Source organism: Cherax quadricarinatus, chromosome 42 (genome assembly GCF_038502225.1).
Source record: "Cherax quadricarinatus isolate ZL_2023a chromosome 42, ASM3850222v1, whole genome shotgun sequence".
NCBI classification, from domain to species: domain Eukaryota; kingdom Metazoa; phylum Arthropoda; class Malacostraca; order Decapoda; family Parastacidae; genus Cherax; species Cherax quadricarinatus.
This window is the reverse complement of record NC_091333.1, coordinates 12773342-12794381: the sequence shown is the minus strand read 5'-3', so window position 1 is coordinate 12794381 and position 21040 is coordinate 12773342.

Genomic DNA, 21040 nt, shown 5'->3' with positions numbered 1-21040 from the left:
GTAGTAGTAGTAGTAGTAGTAGTAGTAGTAGTAGCAGTAGTAGTAGTGTGGTGGTGGTGGTGGTGGTGGTAGTAGTAGTAGTAGTAGTAGTAGTAGTGTGGTGGTGTGTTTGTATATGGTGCTGTCATGGTGTGGTGACAGTGCTATAAGAGTGTGATGGTAGTAACATGTAGTGGGAGGTGAGTACAGTGTACTGTGTGCTTCAATAATCACCGTCAGGCACTGTTCACTTGGTCTTTCCCCTCTATCCTCCCCATTTTTACATTTCTCCCAAACCTTGACTACTCTTCCATTTTGAACTCCCTTTTAGCATCCCGTTCTATTTCTCCTTCGCTTCAACTATTAACCTCTCACACCCGTCCCTCTTCATTTTTGCACTTTCTGGCAACAGTTCTTTAATCGTTCCCCCCCCCCCCGCTTCACACACACACACACTGGAGCTGAGTCTCGACCCCCCTGCAACCACAATTAGGTGAGTACACACACACACACACACACACACACACAAACACACACACACACACACACACGGCCATTTTCCATTCACTCCCAAAATTAGATTCTCACAGCAGAGGAAAGAGCACTACGGGGACACTTGTATATTTGTGAAAACACAATACAACTCAGATGTGTGTGTGTGTGTGTGTGTGTGTGTGTGTGTGTGTGTGTGTGTGTGTGTGTGTGACGCCAAGACGTCAGAGTAATGCTTGCTCATGTAAGATAATCTTCAAACATATATTGCTTTAGAGTCTTTCTCTATTAGATTGTAGAATGTTAGAGAGAAGGTTTAAACTTCGTTGTTGTAAGATGAAGAAACACGCGTCGCTGGAACACGAAGAAATATATGTCAGTGTTATGAGATTATATTTCGGCCAGTCTACATGCCTACTTGGGGGGGAGGAGGGAAGGAGAGGGGAATGGACGATGAGAAAGAGAGGGAAGGCGGGAAATGGAAAGAACATAACATGAGAACAGAGAGGATAGAAGTCAATGAGAACCGATATGGAGGTAAATGTAAATTGAAATGTGTGCGCGCGTATGTTTGTGTACATTTGTGTGGGTACGTGCGCTTTGATTTTTTTATCGTGTGTGTACGTATGTTGTTAAATTAGACACATGTACATGTACGTATGTGCACATGACAGTTTAATCAAGCATCAGCAGGTGTACCACTAGAGGGCACAACTCAGTGTTCTGTTTTCACTTCTCTGCTAAATCCCATCTGCTATTAAAACCCCATTTAGGGGGATTGTGTATAGATACCATCAACACCCCGGGCAGGCTTCCGAGGATTAAGTGTCGCGCCATAATCAAATGAATCAACACTTCTGGCTCTATCGTCAACACGTTCAATCACCCTAGGGAAGTTCTAGGGAAGTTTTAGGGTAGACCAAGGGTAGACCAAGGGTAGACCTAGAGAAGACCTGCTGATGTCAATCACGGATGTCAGAGGGGAGGTCGAAGGCAAGTAACATACATGACACGAAACTAAGAGGTCTTTACATATATGATACACATACACACACACACACACACATACACACACACACACACACACACACACACACACACACACACACTGATTAAATCCATTTAGGCATCAAAATATTCAAAAATTATTCATGCATGATCAGGGAAGGTGCCAAGCTTTAGATAATTTTTTGCATTAATGTGATCTAATAATTAATTAACCGGGATTTGCAAATTTGGCGTCAAATCACAAAGATTCGCGTTGATATAACGGCAGTCGATGGATCACGAAATTTATGTTATGCAATAAAGTATTTATTCAGTGTTGCCGAAATTAACTCATTTAAAGTGGGAAATAATTTCACACACACAGGGGGGCCAGGAGCTGAGTCCCGACCCCTGCAACCACAATTAGGTGAGTACACAGGTCAACCGCTGAAAACTGGTTAAGGTGGTCTCTATATTTAAGCAGTTCAGAATAACTGGAGTATAATTATAGAGGGTTTCAGGGGTCACCGCCCCTGCGGCATGGTCTGAGACCAGGCCTCGTGGTGGATCAGGGTCTGATCAACCAGGCCATTACTGCTGACCGCACGTAAACCAACGTACGAGAGACTTACAAGCCACTATCACTACCTGGAATCAACTTCGAGGCTGTTCCAGGGGTCAACTCCCCAATCGGTCCGGTCCTCGAACAGACCTCCCGGTGGATCAGGGTCTGAACCACCAGGCTGTTTCTGCTGATCACCCGCAATCCAACGTTAGAACCACAACCTGGCTATAGGTATCTGACAAGTTCCCTCTTGAAGATACCCTCATATGTCCTTATATATGATGGGAAACTGTTGAGCAGTCTTGGGCCCCGGACACTTATTGCGTTGTCTCTTAGTGCACTCATGGCACTGGAATGTATACTGTGTACGATAGTGAAGGTGATCAATTAAGTTATTGATGTGCCTGGAGAAAATTGTCAGAAAAAGACAGCAGTTCGAAATACTGAGAATTTTTTGTACAAGTGCGTGTGTATGACCTTGTACACCTGCGTGTGCGTGCCTGTGTACATTTGAGTGTGCGTTAGTTTGTTTAGGTACAGGTGCACATAAGTACAATTACCATACATAGAGTAATTTACCTAGGATAAATAAAAAAAGTCAGTTTATTTAAGAACAATTACACATAAATAGTTACACAAATTATCATACATAGTAACGTGTGTTAAATACGTAAGATAATCCCCAAAAAAGTCAGTCAAAGTGACTTATTTCTGATGTTGATAAATTAGACACATGTGCAACTCTTGGGTATCTTTATTGAGGAAACGTTTCGCCACACAGTGGCTTCATCAGTCCATACAAAGGAGAATCTTGAAGAACAGGAGGAGAATGAGGTAATCAGTCCCTCAACCTTGAACAAATGTGACTTATTTCTACTGGGGTTCCCTGTATACCGACGTGTGTGTCAGCATCGGTTCAGCAAGAAGGTTAAGTAGCATCTATGCATCACTCTCTGGGTCAATATAACACCGTGGCACAAAATACTTAAAATCAGTGAAGGATTTACAGAGTCGTGGCTATTCGGAAATGAAAATGGATGGTTCCCAGTGAGAAATATAATAAGGTCTGCCCGAGGCGTAGATAAACCTGGTCATTTTCTCGTTCCCAAATAATCTAAATGATCGTATAATATTTTTTGAAGCCAACCCCATATGGGGCTCTGGTGGCCTGGTGGTTAACGCTCTCGCTTCACACGGTGAGGGCCTGGGTTCGATTCCCAGCCCGAGTAGAAACATTGGACGTGTTTCTTTCAACCTGTTGTCTATGTTCCCCATCAGTAAAATGAGTACCTGGGTGTTAGTCGACTGGTGTGGGTCGCATCCTGGGACACTGACCTAAGGAGGCCTGGTCACAGACCGGGCCGCGGGGGCGTTGACCCCCGGAACTCTCTCCAGGTAAACTCCAGGTACCCTCCCAAACTACCACCACCACAGACCACCAACCTTTGCCAAAGGATCAACCCCACCAAAACCCTCAACCCCACCAAAACCCCCAGCCCTACCCAAAACCACTACTTCCCCCAAAACTACCAGCGCACCCAATTAACTATCAGCCCTCATTCCTACCTCACTTCTTATCTCTCACCATCGCTTCTTCCAACACGCATAGTATAAAAAAAATTAAAGCACCTTCCTTTGCAAGATTGCTTATTTACCCTAATGAGAAAAACAGACATTTTCTCCTTCCTTCTGTTACAAACTTCAAGAAGATTCACCCAACTGTGCTTAGTTATATTTGAGGGGGTCGAGTCATAGTTCCAGGCCAAGCCTCTTAATATTTGTCGGCAGGTTTTACTGATTACTGGACTCTGGGGTTCAATCATATCTACTCTTAAAACTGCGTATAGTGTTAAGCTCCACTACATTTTCATCTAGGAGGTTCCAATACCACCCTGTGGCGTGGTTGACATAGTTGCCGTCTATGTCTTATGACTCCATCGCTACTATAATACTTTAGTTATTGTGTATGTTATGGCCCTTGTGTGTGTCTGTGTGTATACTCATCTAATTGTGTGTGTGTGTGTGTGTGTGTGTGTGTGTAAACTGTTACGTTAAGCCAATCGTCACCACCTACATGTAACTATTATAAAATAAAACTCGGTGTTCAAGTTTCTCCGAGCAGAACTCATTTCCCAGCAAGTCTCACAATCAATACGATAATAGGTCATAGGCCAGTGCTTAAGGCAGAGAGTCCGCATTACCTGGAGCTGAGAGCTGCCTCTCTACGGGATTACCTCTGCTCACAACCTGGGTCATTCATGGGTTTTTATTGCGTTTTACGTCCCCTACTAGTTTTTTTTTAGTCTCTCTCTTTTTATCTCGTATGCTTTTTACCTCTACATTCCACTCTCTGCATTCTTGTCCCTACTCACTCCATCTCCGCCCCACGATTACTAAAACTTGTTCTTCACTCTTACTTTGTCCTCCCTTCTATTCTCTCTTCCTCTTCCTTTTTCGTTTCACCTTAATCACGGACCACATCTGACGCACCTTAACAGAACTCCTGCCATAATTCAATTTCTTCCACATGGTTATTATCGTTCAATTATCATAACTAATGCCGAGATTAAGTACTTATAAATTAATAGAATCATTATTATAAGCTAAAAAAAAAAAATCTGGTGCGTATACTTTGTCATGATTGCTTTTAAGAAATTTGTCTTAAAATAAAATGGGCATTTTTACCATTAGGTTTGGATTTATGTCAGTCATGTATAGGAAAAAAAAAATGAATACATTTTTTGCTTCAGATAATGCCATATCTTTTCTTTACAAATACTGGCATGAACATTTTACGTTTCCTCTGAAGAATTTCCAGGTTAACCCAAAAATAACACGAAGAAAAAACAGTAAAAGTTTTTGGTGGATACGAAGGAGTAATGCCAACAGAATGAACAAAAGGTGCTTGTACCGAACAACCTGTTATTGTTACGACGTTTCGCTCTGTTTGAAGGTTATAAAACTCTAAATAAAGGGAAACGTTGTTATAATAATTTCTTACTCTGCACCTGTGTCTTTGAATCACACGATTAACCATATCATTAATGTATTTAATGATTAAAATCTTACTCAAATAAACCGAACAAGTATGAAATTTTAATCATACTCTCTCTTGGTTAAAATAATGCGAAGCAAATTAACATACAAATCAATGGATCAACAAAACAGAGGCAGGTTCCATAAAAGTTCGTGTCTGTAGTAATCACGACGGTAGACCACAACTTGGTAAGTTTCACGCATATATTGCTAGTGGAATCTTTAAACCTGTGTTATTTGTTGCTAGATCCTAGCCAGTCTTAACCTGCATTGATTTAGTCAGATTTGATCTTTTGCAGATATATACCTTTGATATACCTTTGAAGAGTTTCGAGAGTAAGTACTCTCAGAGCCCGGCCATGGGACTGGCTCGTCCGGTGCTTGCCTGATCAACCATATAATTGGTTAAATTAGGTCTCCCCAGAGACCTCACAAGCCCAGCTGGACTACATCATGTGAGACCTCTACCCACTCTACCGGAGGTATCCCAGCGAGTGAGCACGTCTCCTGTATATCCCAGTGCTTAACAAAATAGGGAATAGCATATGAAGGTACAAATAAAAATGAGAACTATGGCTATAGTTTACTTAATAACATAAAAGGGATAGAATACAACATATCCTGATGGAAATTTACACAATATAACAATTGACCTGTGAGACTTATTACCAGGGGGAAGGGTAGATGTTATCAGTAACACGGACTAGTACTCACTCTTAATTCACGGACCAGCTGACCCGAGATTCCCAAATGCGTGGTCCACTACACACGCGGCTGTCCAGAGCTCTCGCTCGACGGACCTGTCACCAACAACCTCTTTGCCCCGCTGTTCCCTGGGCTTATATCGTAGTCAAAGTACCCCCTCCCTAATGGTGTATGTACCACGTGTTACGACCTGACGCCGAGGTCTGACGCTGTTAAGAACAAAAGACCTCAGACGTGGGCGTGACTACCCGACATTTGCTAAGGCAGGTGTGACCATATAATTAGGTCTCCCTAGAGACCTCACAAGCCCATCTGAACTGCATCACATCCCCCTTTCTCCCCCAATTTAAAATATCTGAGAACTAGGACAATTTGTCCTAAGTTATTAGACTATTTTAATCCTAACCCTTTTATTCTATTACAATACAATAGCAAATAATATGAATTCACACAGATCAGTAGGTTTAATAAATTCTAGCACAAGAAACGAATAACAATGACTCTGGTGCGAAACCTCCTTATCCGTCATGTCTCCTTAAAACTAAATATCGGGCTCCAGTGCCTTCCTGTACTCTACTAGAAATAAACTAGCTCCTGTAGTCACCCTCGCATCACAATCACAGCTGGAGGCCCGCTGCCCCACATATCCATCACAGCCTGGTTGATCTAGCATCTGGTGAATATACCTGTCCACTTTTCTGATACCTTCTGATGTTGCACTTACTGAACCAAACATTCCCTCGGATTTAATATAAGTCATGTACTGATATTATCAGTCAGCGTTTCTTTAGAATATTATTGGTCAGACAAGAAAGTGTTTACCATTTGTTTTTTTGTTTAGTTAGATTAAAGCGAATATTGAAGTAGTGCGTGAGTTTAGTGATTACTATGTAATCACAGAACGTTTCAGGGAGAACTCCAAATATATTTCTTCGAAGCCTTGTAATCTACTTACTCCTTTTAATAAACTTACTCACGAATGTTCAATTTTTGTTCATAATTTTATGTGTTATACATTATTGAGTATATCATATACAGTACCTCGAGTTACGAGCTTAATTCGTTCCAGAAAGCTGTTCGAGTGCCGATACCGAACGAATTTGTTCCCATAAGAAATAATTTAAATTAGATTACCCCGTTTCAAATCCCCAAAAATACACTTATAAAAGCACTTACAAAAATACACTTACATAATTGTTTGAGATGGGAGCTGTACGAAACTCGAGGTACCACTACTACAAAAACTTACCATATCACTCGAGATAAGGCCTGAGCTTGCTACCATCTGCAGCTCATAAGGCTGCCATCCCCACGAGCCCCTTCGAGGCGGGGTAGATGGCAGACCAGAGGCCTAGCTTCTCCCTACAAGCCCCGTGAGGGCGGGGAATGTGGCTAGGCCTGGGGACACTTGGTCCCAAAGATGAGGAGGTACTTGTCCCTCCTCCCATGGGAGACTTAAGTCTCGAGACACTCCCCAGATAGGGAGCCAAGGCCGGGTCACCACTACTTGAAAAAGACCCGGGCCGGGAGAATACCGGCGAATAAAAAAAAAAAATATCACTCGAGGATTTAATAAACAAGGATCGTATATGTAGCCTGAATATACTCGTATGTATCTCCTCATCTCTTTCGTGCTGAGGAATGAGATGACTTAGCTCTTAAGTATATTCAAATTTTAGCATATATGATCATAACAGCGTATAACTGTTGCTATTACACAACAATTAGGCAATAACTGTTGGTTATACGAGCATATCACGGCGTTATATTCGTCTCATTCACAGTTATATGGGCGTGATTACCTTATATTATGCCGTAATTAAACGGTAAGGCTGGGGGAGGGTGCATCCCCCCTCTTTATGTTGCCACCGCCCACCCTGTTTCCGCCGCCCACGTTCTTGCCACCGTCTGGAATGTTGCGGCCGCCCTGCCTGCTGCTGCCACCCCTACCTGCTGCTGCCACCCCTACCTGCTGCTGCTACCCCTGCTGCTGCTGCTGCTGCTGCTGCTGCTGCTGCTGCTGCTGCTGCTGCTGCTGCTGCTGCTGCACAGCACCAGCTACGAACAAGAGGTTATCAGTGGTGTACACACGAGGGAGTCACTGTGGCAGTGTCAGTCATCAGTATTGTGTGAGGCAGTGATGAATTACCTCAATAACACTGTCCATGGCTCCCTCGCTTGTTGACTTTCCCTGACCTCTGCTTCACATCCCTTGCCCTTACCTGACCTTTGGCTGACTTTTCTCGCCCTTAACTCCTCTCTTTTTGCCCTCTCTCAATCTTACTTGACCTCTGGTACATATTTGGGCATCCTCCAGCTGACATTTCATCATCTGACCCATTCCTGATCTATGGTTCGTGTTCACAACTCAAAGTTCATCGCATATTAATATTTTTCAATTAGTATTTTTCCGTAAATGATTATATATATATATATATATATATATATATATATATATATATATATATATATATATATATATATATATATATATATATATATATATATATATATATTTGTGTGTGTGTGTGTGTGTGTGTGTGTGTGTGTGTGTGTGTGTGTGTGTGTGTGTGTGTGTGTGTCGTGCCGAATATGTAAAACTGGTCAATTAGCAAGAACTCATTTAAAATTAAGTCCTTTCTAGAAAATTTTCTTATACGTTTAAAGATATATTTTTTTCATTAATGTTGATGTAAAACTTTATAATTTTGCACCAAAAGAAACTTAGAAAACTTACCTAACCTTATTATAACAAGAATAATTTATTTTAGCCTAATCCAAGTAAATATATTTTAGATTTGTTTACAGTAATTTAATACTAAACAAACACAGTGAAATATATTTTTTTCGTAAGGTTCAGAATGATTTTGACGAAATTATTGTATACACAAATTTTCACTTGTCCTATATGGCAAGATGAGCGTTGCTATTTAAGCCAAGATCGCAAGTTCTGCCTATTCGGCACGACATATATATATATATATATATATATATATATATATATATATATATATATATATATATATATATATATATATATATATATATATATATATATATATATATATATATATACATGCTAGAAAGGAATAATTTTAGCTGACTTGTTAAGAGGCTGGCTAGGGGCCTGAGGCTCGATACCCCCTGCACAATTAGGTAAGTACATATATACATTCTGGCGTACACATCACGCGTATATACTTTAAAACGCATTTATGGAAAAAGTTAAACCCTGTTAATTACAAAATAAAAGTTTTCCCTGAACAGGGATTAAAAAAGTTAGGGCGGAATAATAATCATTTGAAAAATAGCAGTTCAATATCACCAGGAAAAAGTCTTATTGCAAAAAAAAAAAAGTGGAAATAGTGGAAAAAAAGACTGGTAAAAAATTTTGTGGTATTTTACATATAGAAAGGCGGTCGTTACAAGCGAATACACACAGCTTGTGCTATGCGCATATAAAACAGCCTTTTGTAGAATCCGGATTAAGCGCGTCAGAGATAAGTTACAGATTAGAGGAACGTGGCTGCAATACGAACGAAATGTGTTTTTGTAAGACTGATGGAAACATAGTGCTGACTGATGAATAAGTTTTGGTAATTCTGTCGGATTCCAGCAAGATTTTTTTTTTTTTTTTTTTTTGGAGGGGAGGGGTGACTGATTTTTTTTTTTTTTTACGTTTCAGATTTTTTCTTACTAATACTGACGACAAAACAAGACAGAATCTCTCCTTATTTTACTGTCTTAGTTTTACTTAACGATTCCACAACGTTAATTTCTTACATAAGAAAGAAGGAACACTGCAGCAGGCCTACTGGCCCATGCGAGGCAGGTCCAAGTCTCCTACCGGCTTAAGTCAATGACCCAACCAAGTCAGGTCAGGTCACATTCACTTAAGGAAGGAGCACAGCATCAGACCTACTAGCACAGTGGAAATAAATGGTATAAAATACTGACACAATGGATAAATAAACACATAAGCAGTATAATGTGATCCGTTATTGACAACGTTTCGCCCACACAGTGGACCTTATCAAGTGTGAACGAAACGTTCTCAATAATCATATTATACTGCTTATGTGTTTATTTATCCATTGTGTCAGTATTTTATACCATTTATTTCCACTGTGCTAGTAGGTCTAATGCTGTGCTCCTTCCTATGTGTTTATTTTTCTACTAGCACAAGCTAGTCAGGTCAAACTCACACCCACCCACACCCACTCATGTATTTATCCACCCTATTTTTAAAACTACACAACGTTTCAGCTTCTATGACGGTACTCGGGAGTTTGTTCCACTCATCCACAACTCTATTACCAAACCAGTGTGTGGGTGTGACTTGAGCCTACTTAGCTTGGACCAGTAGGCCTCCTGCAGTGCTCCTTTGTGCTCGTATACTCTTATTTTCTTTATTGGATATATTTCTCATTGGCAAAATGGTCAGGACCGAAATGTGTTTATTATCAATGGGAATATTAAATTATAGTTATAGCTGCAACGAGTCTGGCAGCGCGGTGCCTGGCAACACCAAAATACGTTCAAATCTGCACGAACATCACTGGTGCTTCAAGAAAGGGTTGCACAGAGGGTTGCAAAAACACAGGTTAAAGACACCATATGAAAAAAAATGTTTTGAAAGCTCGTTGTCTTCACTGCAAGATACAAAAAAAAATTAAAATGAAAGTATCGAATATAATCTTCAGAATATTTTAGATGTAATCAAAACATAATAATAAATAATTATAAGTCAGAAATAACTTGGACACTGAAGATATAACCAGATGACATTTCTGGGCTATTATATACGAATCAGTTTACATTCCCTTATAGGAGTATACTGAAAATTTGAAATGCGTCGAAAAATGCCTCAGATTTCTCTGAAACGTCAAAATATGCACTAAAATCAAGTTTTTCTTATTTTTTCCCTTTAATATTGTTCCATAATGGTTCAAGACGTGAATTGTTCCAGCTATGAAATGGTGACATTTATCCTGCCTTAACATATATTATATAAATGGTAACATTTATCCTGCCTTAACATATATTATATAAATGGTGACATTTATCCTGCCTTAACATATATTATACAAATTGTGACATTTATCCTGCCTTAACATATATTATATAAATAGTTGATTTAGTAAGATGACTAGTATAACCCTAAAATTATGTATCATAACAAGCCACTTGACTCTTGGATCGGTAACAGGTCGTACGCAGACGGGGGCTGGCAGGCGTCCAAGATCACCAGGGGGGGAAGGGGAGGGGGAGGGAGATTTGTGAGGGGTGAGGGAATGGATTGAAGGGGGGTGGGGATTTTGGGGGGAGGGCTAGGGTGAGGAGGTGGGTGATAATGTAGGTTGGTGTTGAGGGGGGTAGTGATGAGGATGTGAGCAAGGGTCAGGTGGGGGGGGGAGGGTTGGAGTTGACGGGGTGGGTTGGGGTTGAGGTGGTTGCTCTGGGGTTGAGGTGGCACGAGGTTTGATAAAGATTTCTTCCTCATATGATGGATCGTCTCGGGCCATCCGGCGACATGGAAAATTTTGGTGCGAATAAAAAAAAAAAACACGACTCAAAGAAATATGACGGGAAGGGGGAGGGGGGTTATGAAACATGATTTGTGGATACATGATCCCAAAACATGACGTTACACATGGCCGACCTAAAAAAAAATATATAATCATGAAAAAAACAAGATTTGTATGCGTAAAGTCTAAAGCAGAAAATACATTAGTAAACGGAATGAAAAATTATACTGAATTTCAAGAAAATTAGTTGGTTACTAATGAAGCAAAATTGTATTGAAGACGAATCTAGCATAAAATTAACAGTAAAGCATAGCTAAGATTTATAGACTAATAGCTCTGATATCCCACATCATAAAAATCTCTGAAAGAGTTCTAAGAAGTAGGACTGCAAACCTCTTGGATTCACAACAACTGCACAATCCAGGGCAACATGGGTTCAGAGCAGGTCGCTCCTGAAACTCTCGTAACTACTGGATCACTATGATATGGTCTTGGATGCACTGGAAGAAAAACAGAATGCAGATGTAGTATACACAGATTTTGCAAAAGCCTTTGACAAGTGCGACCATGGTTTAATAGCACACAAAATGCGTGCTAAAGGGATAACTGGCAAAGTAGGCAGATTAATCTTCAACTTTCTAACCAGTCGAACACAAGGAGTAGTAGTAAACAAAATTAAATCGGAAGCTGCCATAGTGAAGAGCTTTGTTCCACAAGGCACAGCACTCGCCCCTATCCTGTACCTCATCCTCATATTAGACATAGACAGAGATGTAAACCATAGCACCGTATCATCCTTTGCAGACGATACTAGGATCTGCATGAGAGTGTCATCCATTGAGGACACGGCAAATCTCCAAGAAGATATAAACCAAATTTTCCAATGCGTAACGGAGAACAATATGATGTTCAATGAAGACAAATTCCAACTACTCCGTTATGGAAAACTGGAGGAAATAATAACTAGAACTGAGTATACTACAAACTCTAATCACACAACAGAGAGGAAAATTAATGTGAAGGACCTGGGAGTGGTAATGTCAGAGGATCTCATCTTCAAGAATCATAACAGTGCCACTATCACATCTGCAAGAAAAATGATAGGATGGATAATGAGAGGATTTAAGACAAGAGATGCCAAGCCACTGATTATCCTTTCTAAATCACTTGTTCTCTCTAGGCTGGAATACTGCTGTACATTAACATCTCCATTCAAGGCAGGTGAAATCGCAGATCTAGAGAATGTAAAGAGAACCTTTACTGGGAACGCTTGGAAGCACTTGACTTGTATTCACTGGAGCGCAGGCGAGAGATACATCATAATCTACATCTGGAAGATCCTGGAAGGACTGGTCCCTAATCTGCACACAGAAATTACTCCCTACGAAAGCAAAAGATTTGGCAGGCGATGTAACATACGCCCAATGAAAAGTAGGAGCATCATTAGTACACTAAGAGAAAACAAAATAAGTGTCCGGAGCCCAAGACTTTTCAACAGCTTCCCACCAGCCATAAGGGAAATTACCAATAGACTCCCTGGTTGTCCTCAAGACTGAGCTGGACAGATACCTAAAGTCAGTGCCGGATCAACCGGGCTGTTGTTCGTACGTGGGATTACGTGCGGCCAGCAGTAACAGCCTCATTAATCAGGCCCTGATCCACCAGGAGGCCTGGTCGTGGACCAGGCCGCGGGGGTGTTGATCTCAGGAATACCCTCCAGGTAGGTCGACTCCAGGCAGGTAGCAATATATTAACTTTCAAGAGACTTATAGCGAGTCAGGACTGAGAAACAATTAAGTTTGATCCCTGGAAAATGGTGCATCTCTAGTTCCTTGGATTGTTGATATAAACCCAAATGTACTCCTGTTATTTTCCCTCGGATACTAGTTCCTAGGTCTTTTGTGATACTCCATCCACAGGATGCATATGGAGTGCATCGTAACGAAGTAACTGCTCGTGGGTCAAACTCTAAGATCTCGGATCAAGAGGCCTTCACCAGCACTCCCATGATGAAAGGAACGAAAAATGAAAAGGTTGGATAAATTAGCATACGAATTCAATGATTAACATAATATTCAAGATAATAGTAAGGGACGAAGTTCATCACATGAATACATTAGATTAAGTGACTGTATACAACTCCAGGAGGAACCCAGCTGAAGGATGGCGTGGAGGAGAGACTTAAGACATACATGTAAAGAGAATAAGAAATTGGCAACGAATTATTTTTGAGTTTGAGGAAACGGCCACCAGTTTTAGCTTTCTCAACGTTCATCTTACAGCTTAGAATGAACATCTTCCTGAAGCTTATCATTCTTACGTACTCACACATACTTAGGACATTCTTGACACTCACACAGTCATCACACCAGTGACGACGTCCTTGACACTCACACAGTCATCACACATACTTAGGACATTCTTGACACTCACACAGTCATCACACATACTTAGGACATTCTTGACACTCACACAGTCATCACACATACTTAGGACATTCTTGACACTCACACAGTCATCACACATACTTAGGACATTCTTGACACTCACACAGTCATCACACATACTTAGTCATCACACCAGTGACGACGTCCTTGACACTCACACAGTCATCACACATACTTAGGACATCCTTGACACTCACACAGTCATCACACATACTTAGGACATTCTTGACACTCACACAGTCATCACACCAGTGACAACGTCCTTGACACTCACACAGTCATCACACCAGTGACGACATCCTTGACACTCACACAGTCATCACACATACTTAGGACATCCTTGACACTCACACAGTCATCACACCAGTGACGATGTCCTTGACACTCACACAGTCATCACACATACTTAGGACATCCTTGACACTCACACAGTCATCACACATACTTAGGACATCCTTGACACTCACACAGTCATCACACCAGTGGCGACGTCCTTGACACTCACACAGTCATCACACATACTTAGGACATCCTTGACACTCACACAGTCATCACACCAGTGACGATGTCCTTGACACTCACACAGTCATCACACATGCTTAGGACATCCTTGACACTCACACAGTCATCACACATAGTGACGACGTCCTTGACACTCACACAGTCATCACACCAGTGACACTCACACAGTCATCACACATACTTAGACATCCTTGTCACACCAGTGACGACGTCCTTGACACTCACACAGTCATCACACATACTTAGGACATCCTTGACACTCACACAGTCATCACACATACTTAGGACATCCTTGACACTCACACAGTCATCACACCAGTGACGACGTCCTTGACACTCACACAGTCATCACACATACTTAGGACATCCTTGACACTCACACAGTCATCACACCAGTGACGATGTCCTTGACACTCACACAGTCATCACACATGCTTAGGACATCCTTGACACTCACACAGTCATCACACCAGTGACGATGTCCTTGACACTCACACAGTCATCACACATACTTAGGACATCCTTGACACTCACACAGTCATCACACCAGTGGCGACGTCCTTGACACTCACACAGTCATCACACATACTTAGGACATCCTTGACACTCACACAGTCATCACACCAGTGGCGACGTCCTTGACACTCACACAGTCATCACACATACTTAGGACATCCTTGACACTTACACAGTCATCACACCAGTGACGACGTCCTTGACACTCACACAGTCATCACACATACTTAGGACATCCTTGACACTTACACAGTCATCACACCAGTGACGACGTCCTTGATACTCACACAGTCATCACACCAGTGACGACGTCCTTGACACTCACACAGTCATCACACATACTTAGGACATTCTTGACACTCACACAGTCATCACACATACTTAGGACATCCTTGACACTCACACAGTCATCACACATACTTAGGACATCCTTGACACTCACACAGTCATCACACATACTTAGGACATTCTTGACACTCACACAGTCATCACACATACTCAGGACATCCTTGACACTCACACAGTCATCACACATACTTAGGACATCCTTGACACTCACACAGTCATCACACATACTTAGGACATCCTTGACACTCACACAGTCATCACACATACTTAGGACATCCTTGACACTCACACAGTCATCACACCAGTGACGATGTCCTTGACACTCACACAGTCATCACACATACTTAGGACATCCTTGACACTCACACAGTCATCACACATACTTAGGACATCCTTGACACTCACACAGTCATCACACCAGTGACGACGTCCTTGACACTCACACAGTCATCACACATACTTAGGACATCCTTGACACTCACACAGTCATCACACTCTAGGTAGAGTGCAACGTTTTCCAGTTAAGGTTACAACGTTTGAAGTGAGAGGTCATCTAAATCAAAATCTAAATCGTCTTGAACATCAAGGTTCGATCATTTGGAATGTCATTTGGAATGACAATGTAATGCTCTGAAAATCTTGGTTAAAATGTTTGGAATTAGTACAAAATTTTGAACATGTAGTTTGGGACGCTAGTGATGACAGCGATTTTTTTAAGTATCTAAGTTCGCGATTTTTTTTTAAGTATCTAAGTTCTAACATTATGAAAATACTGTGACGTCTTACACGTTTTCTTTCATATACTTAGAATATCAGTGTAAAACTTTGAACATCTTGCTTTAAATACCTAGAATATCAGTGTAAGACTTTGAACATAGTTGTTAAAAGATTTGGAGGCACCTAGTACCCAAACGTTATGAAGACGTCGGAGTTCTTCGAGGCAATTAGGGTACGCAGCAGACACTGGTAATTTGGGTACGCAACAGACACTGGTAATTTGGGTACGCAACAGACACTGGTAAATAGGGAAAAATTGGAGAAAAACAAATGGCTTTAAGCTTTTAGCTGAGCCAAATTAAGACAATATTTCACGGAGTAATTACTCAAACTCTTGAAAAATAAGTATCGGTTTTTGCTTCCCATTAATTGGGTCTACCGGAAAATACGAAGATCTGCGAAGAGGCGACCGTTTGCGAGGTTTATACTGTTATCATTAGTATATTCGAAGGCAAGCGCTAAACCTGCATGGGTTATAGTGTGTTGAGAGTATTGGTGTGCAGGTGCAAGTGTGCAGGTGTGCAGGTGCAGGTGTGCAGGTGCAGGCGTGCAGGTGCAGGTGTGCAGGTGCAGGTGTGCAGGTGCAGGTGTGCAGGTGCAGGTGTGCAGGTGCAGGTGTTAGCGGAGGTACAGGTTTAACTGGGTATGAACTCTATTTTGTTCATATTTTATAGGATAAGAACTGTTATCCTACCTCATCTAATTTCAAAGTCTCAGTCCTATCTAAGGTACACTATCACCCTCTTCCCCGGATGCAACCCAAAACAGTCGACTAACACCCAGGTACCTACTTACTACTAGGTGAACAGGAGCTGCAGCTTTAAGGAAACATGCTCTTAAATCCAATAGAATATGAGGTTCTTAAGATAAGTTTTTCAGAATTTTGAGTAGAACCTTTCGTGAGAATTCTCACGCGTTTCATTAAATATGGTTATCTGTAAAAAAAAAAAAAAATGGACACTGAATACTGACATACTATTTTGAGTCTATCAAGAGATTTAGTTTATAAATATTAAGTGTCTTATACACCATGATCTCTCTGTTAACTCCCATATATTAAAATAAATTCACTGAGAGCGTCTTAAACAAAAAGAACACTGAAATGGTCTCTCTCTAGTCTGAACTCTGGGATTTATTAAACCAGAATTTTGAAGTCTTTAAGATGTGATTTACACACAAATGAGGCCAAATGGAGCGGGAAGGTTAGATTGTATTTAGATTCGGTTCGAGGAAGGGAACAAGAAGTCCACCTCCTCAGATCACGAGTCCCTTCACTGAAGAGAGGAGTCTCACCCTTAATTGTGAAGGTGATGATTATATTAGCGGTCGTCCTAGGAAAGGTTGAAGAGAGGGGGTAAAGAAGGTTTTGTGTGCGAATGGCTTGGGCTTCCAGCAGGCATGCCAGAGCGAATGGAGACAAATGGTTTTTTTAGGACTTGACGTGCTGAATCCGGCCTGCCGGATTCAGGGAAACCGGCAGGCCGGACTTGATTCCTTGAGATGGGAAGGACAGTGCCGGCACTCTGAAGGAGGGGTGTTAATGTTGCACTTTTATAACTGTAGTGTAAGCACGCCTCTGGCAAGACAGTGATGGAGTGAATGATGGTGAAAGTTTTTCTTTTTCGGGCCACCCTGCCTTGGTGGGAAACTGCCGATGTGTTAGCAATACACACTACAGAACAAAGTGGCTTTAAGCAACTAACAAATACAGCGACTAGCCGGGAATCGAACCCTGGACAATTAACCTGGCTCCCCTGGGAACTAAACTAACCTCCCGACTCCTTAAACCACTTGACCACCATGCTACAAACATCAGGTACCCAGAGAATATACTGGATCTCACAATTCTGACGCCAGCACATTACACCGACTTTCCACAGATATACGTTTGTTATACCAGTGTATTTAAATCAGATATGTTTCTAAAACCTGCATATTCTTGACAAACGTATTTTATATGCAAGTTTATACAAGTTAAATAGGTCTTATACTGGTATATTTAAGCATATGCATGCTGGTGTATAACACGAATATTTGCATTAGTATTTATATGCTTATGTATATAATTAATACAATATGTATATTCATGTATGCAATGCATTATGTATAACTCCGTTTATGTTATTATGTATGTGAAGATACAGTGACAGAGTGACTTGAAGACCTCAGCTGGTGTCATCATCACATGACCACCACCATATCGTCACCACCACCACAGTCACCACCATCACCACAGTCACCACCACCACCACAGTCACCACCACCACCACAGTCACCACCATCACAGTCACCATCAACACTCAGTCACCACCAACACATAATCACTGTTGCAACCCCTGAATGGGTCACAGTGTATACAATGCATATTACCTTTTCATATAATTTTATATTGCTTATATTTGCGATAATAGCTAAATCGTAAATATATTGCTTTATATTATTATTTGACTTAGTTATATTGTTAGGTAGGATGTAACATTCATATATTATTATTCAGTGCTCATAGTTCAAGTCTTGAATGTCTAACTACTGAAATTATCACTCGTGGTTCGTTACTCTGCTGGCTTCTCGGTGTTGCTGGGCAGCAACTGTCCATGGAGCTATCACATGATCGAGGGGGGTGTTCACACCTTGCCTGGAGTAGTCAGTCTGGGCTAGACTCTCTTGGTGGTTGGACGTATTCCTGACAAGACGTGCCTAACTCTCCCTTATTGGTCCTTGTTGGAAGATCGTCTCTGTTGCTTTCTTGTTGGTTCTGTAGAACTGTTCACAGATTTTCGATGTTGTACTGAGGTTGTGTGTCGCATAGACACTCTGAGCAACTCAGGTCCTGAGCTGTAGCTTCTGACCTAATTTGTACTGGTATCTGTGTACTGTCACAGTCGGGGATTTTCTTATGCTGAACTTAGATTCAGTAATATGGGAGTTGTGTGACTTTTGTGGAGGATCTGCTGATGGTCCCTACTTATTGTCGTTATATTATCTCCTTGATCTTGATTCTGTGTCGCAGTTGCTTGTTATATTGCTATTGGGCTTAGCGGTCGTTTATTGTTCAAGCAAGCTGTTCTGATTGCCAGGTGGCCAAGAAGTTAGATTATGTGAGGACTTTGTCAGTCACTGATTTAAGTCTAGTCGAGTAGTGAGACATAGCGAACTACTTAGAGCACTTACACACATACACACAAACTTATTTGTATATTGTATTATTAAATGTTAATATGCCAGACGGTACTTAAGATGTATAAATGTGATATGTGCCTTCAGCACAATAATACTGTACTCAAGAGAAGTGATTATTATTAATTTGTTTAAATTGATTAATTTATTTTAATTTGATAATATACTCCTAGACAATTTTGTTTGTTAATAAACTTATTAAATTTTAATTTCTCTATTTAGTAGCCTACCAGTTGTAAACCTGAAGCACTAATAATTCTTATTGAATTCCATTGGATAATTGGACCAGGATACTGACTAATTGTTACGAAAACCCAGTAACAGGCTGGATGCTAGAAGGGCAGTCCATTCTAGTATTCACTGGAGATTTCTATGCTTATTAGAAATGGCGTTTTTTGTAACAATCACCACAATACAGTCACCATCACACAGTCACCACCACACAGTCATCACACAGTCAACACCACACAGTCACTACCACACAGTCACCACCAACACAGTCACCACCAAAAACAACTAATTCCGATCACAATCTAATCGAAGTCCAGACGTACATGCATAGGGGTCCTGAACAACAGAATGCATGTACCTGTGAAGGTGTCTTCACAAAATACAATTTCAACAACAAGAACATCAACTGGGAACAGGTAAACCATGTCCTAAACGAAACATGTTGGGAAGATGTCTTAAATGACATGGACCCAAACCAGTGCCTTGAAAGGATCAACTTCCTGGTAGCCGAAGCATGTTCTAGGCATATTCCCCTAAGAAAGAAGAAGAGCAGGAGTAAACTGGAGAGAAAAAGACGCTCCCTCTACAGAAGACGACGAAGAGTCACTGAGCTCCTCAGGAGTGCTAGAATATCTGATACACGAAGGGAGGCGCTGACCAGGGAAGTGGAAACTATCGAACTTAAGCTAAATGACTCTTACAGGAACCAGGAGAGGCAGGAGGAGCTTAAAGCTATTAGTGAAATTGAAAGAAATTCAAAATATTTCTTTTCATATGCCAAAAACAAGGCAAATACCACATCTAGTATCGGGCCCTTACTCAGACAGGATGGGACTTACACAGACGACAACAAGGAAATGAGTGAAATATTGAAATCACAGTACGACTCTGTGTTTAATGAACCACTAATCGGTCTGAGGATCGACGACCCAAATGATTTCTTCATGAATGAGCCTCAAAACTCCATAAATGTATGCCAGATTTCCGACATTACCCTAACTCCGATAGATTTCGAAAAAGCCATTGACAACATGCCTATGCACTCAGCCCCGGGCCCAGACTCGTGGAACTCTGTTTTCATTAAGAACTGCAAGAAACCCCTCTCGCGTGCCCTAAGTACACTATGGAGGAGGAGCTTGGACATGGGTGAAATTCCACAGTCACTTAAAACAACGGATATAGCCCCACTCCATAAAGGTGGCAGCAAAGCATTAGCTAAGAACTATAGACCAATAGCTCTGACATCCCACATCATAAAAATCTTTGAAAGAGTGTTAAGAAGCAGGATTGCAAATCACCTGGATTCCCAAAATCTGCACAATCCAGGGCAACATGGGTTCAGGGCAGGTCGCTCCTGCCTCTCACAACTACTGGATCACTATGACATGGCCTTGGATGCACTGGAAGAAAATCAGAATGCAGATGTAATATACACAGACTTTGCAAAAGCATTTGACAAATGCGATCATGGCGTAATAGCCCATAAAATACGTGCTAAAGGAATAACTGGGAAAGTGGGGAGATGGATCTTCAACTTCCTAACAAATCGAACACAAAGAGTAGTGGTCAACAGAGTTAAATCGGAGGCTGCCATAGTGAAGAGCTCTGTTCCACAAGGCACAGTACTCGCCCCCATCTTATTCCTTATCCTCATATCAGACATAAACAGAGATATACACCACAGCACCGTATCATCCTTTGCAGATGATACTAGGATCTGCATGAGGCTG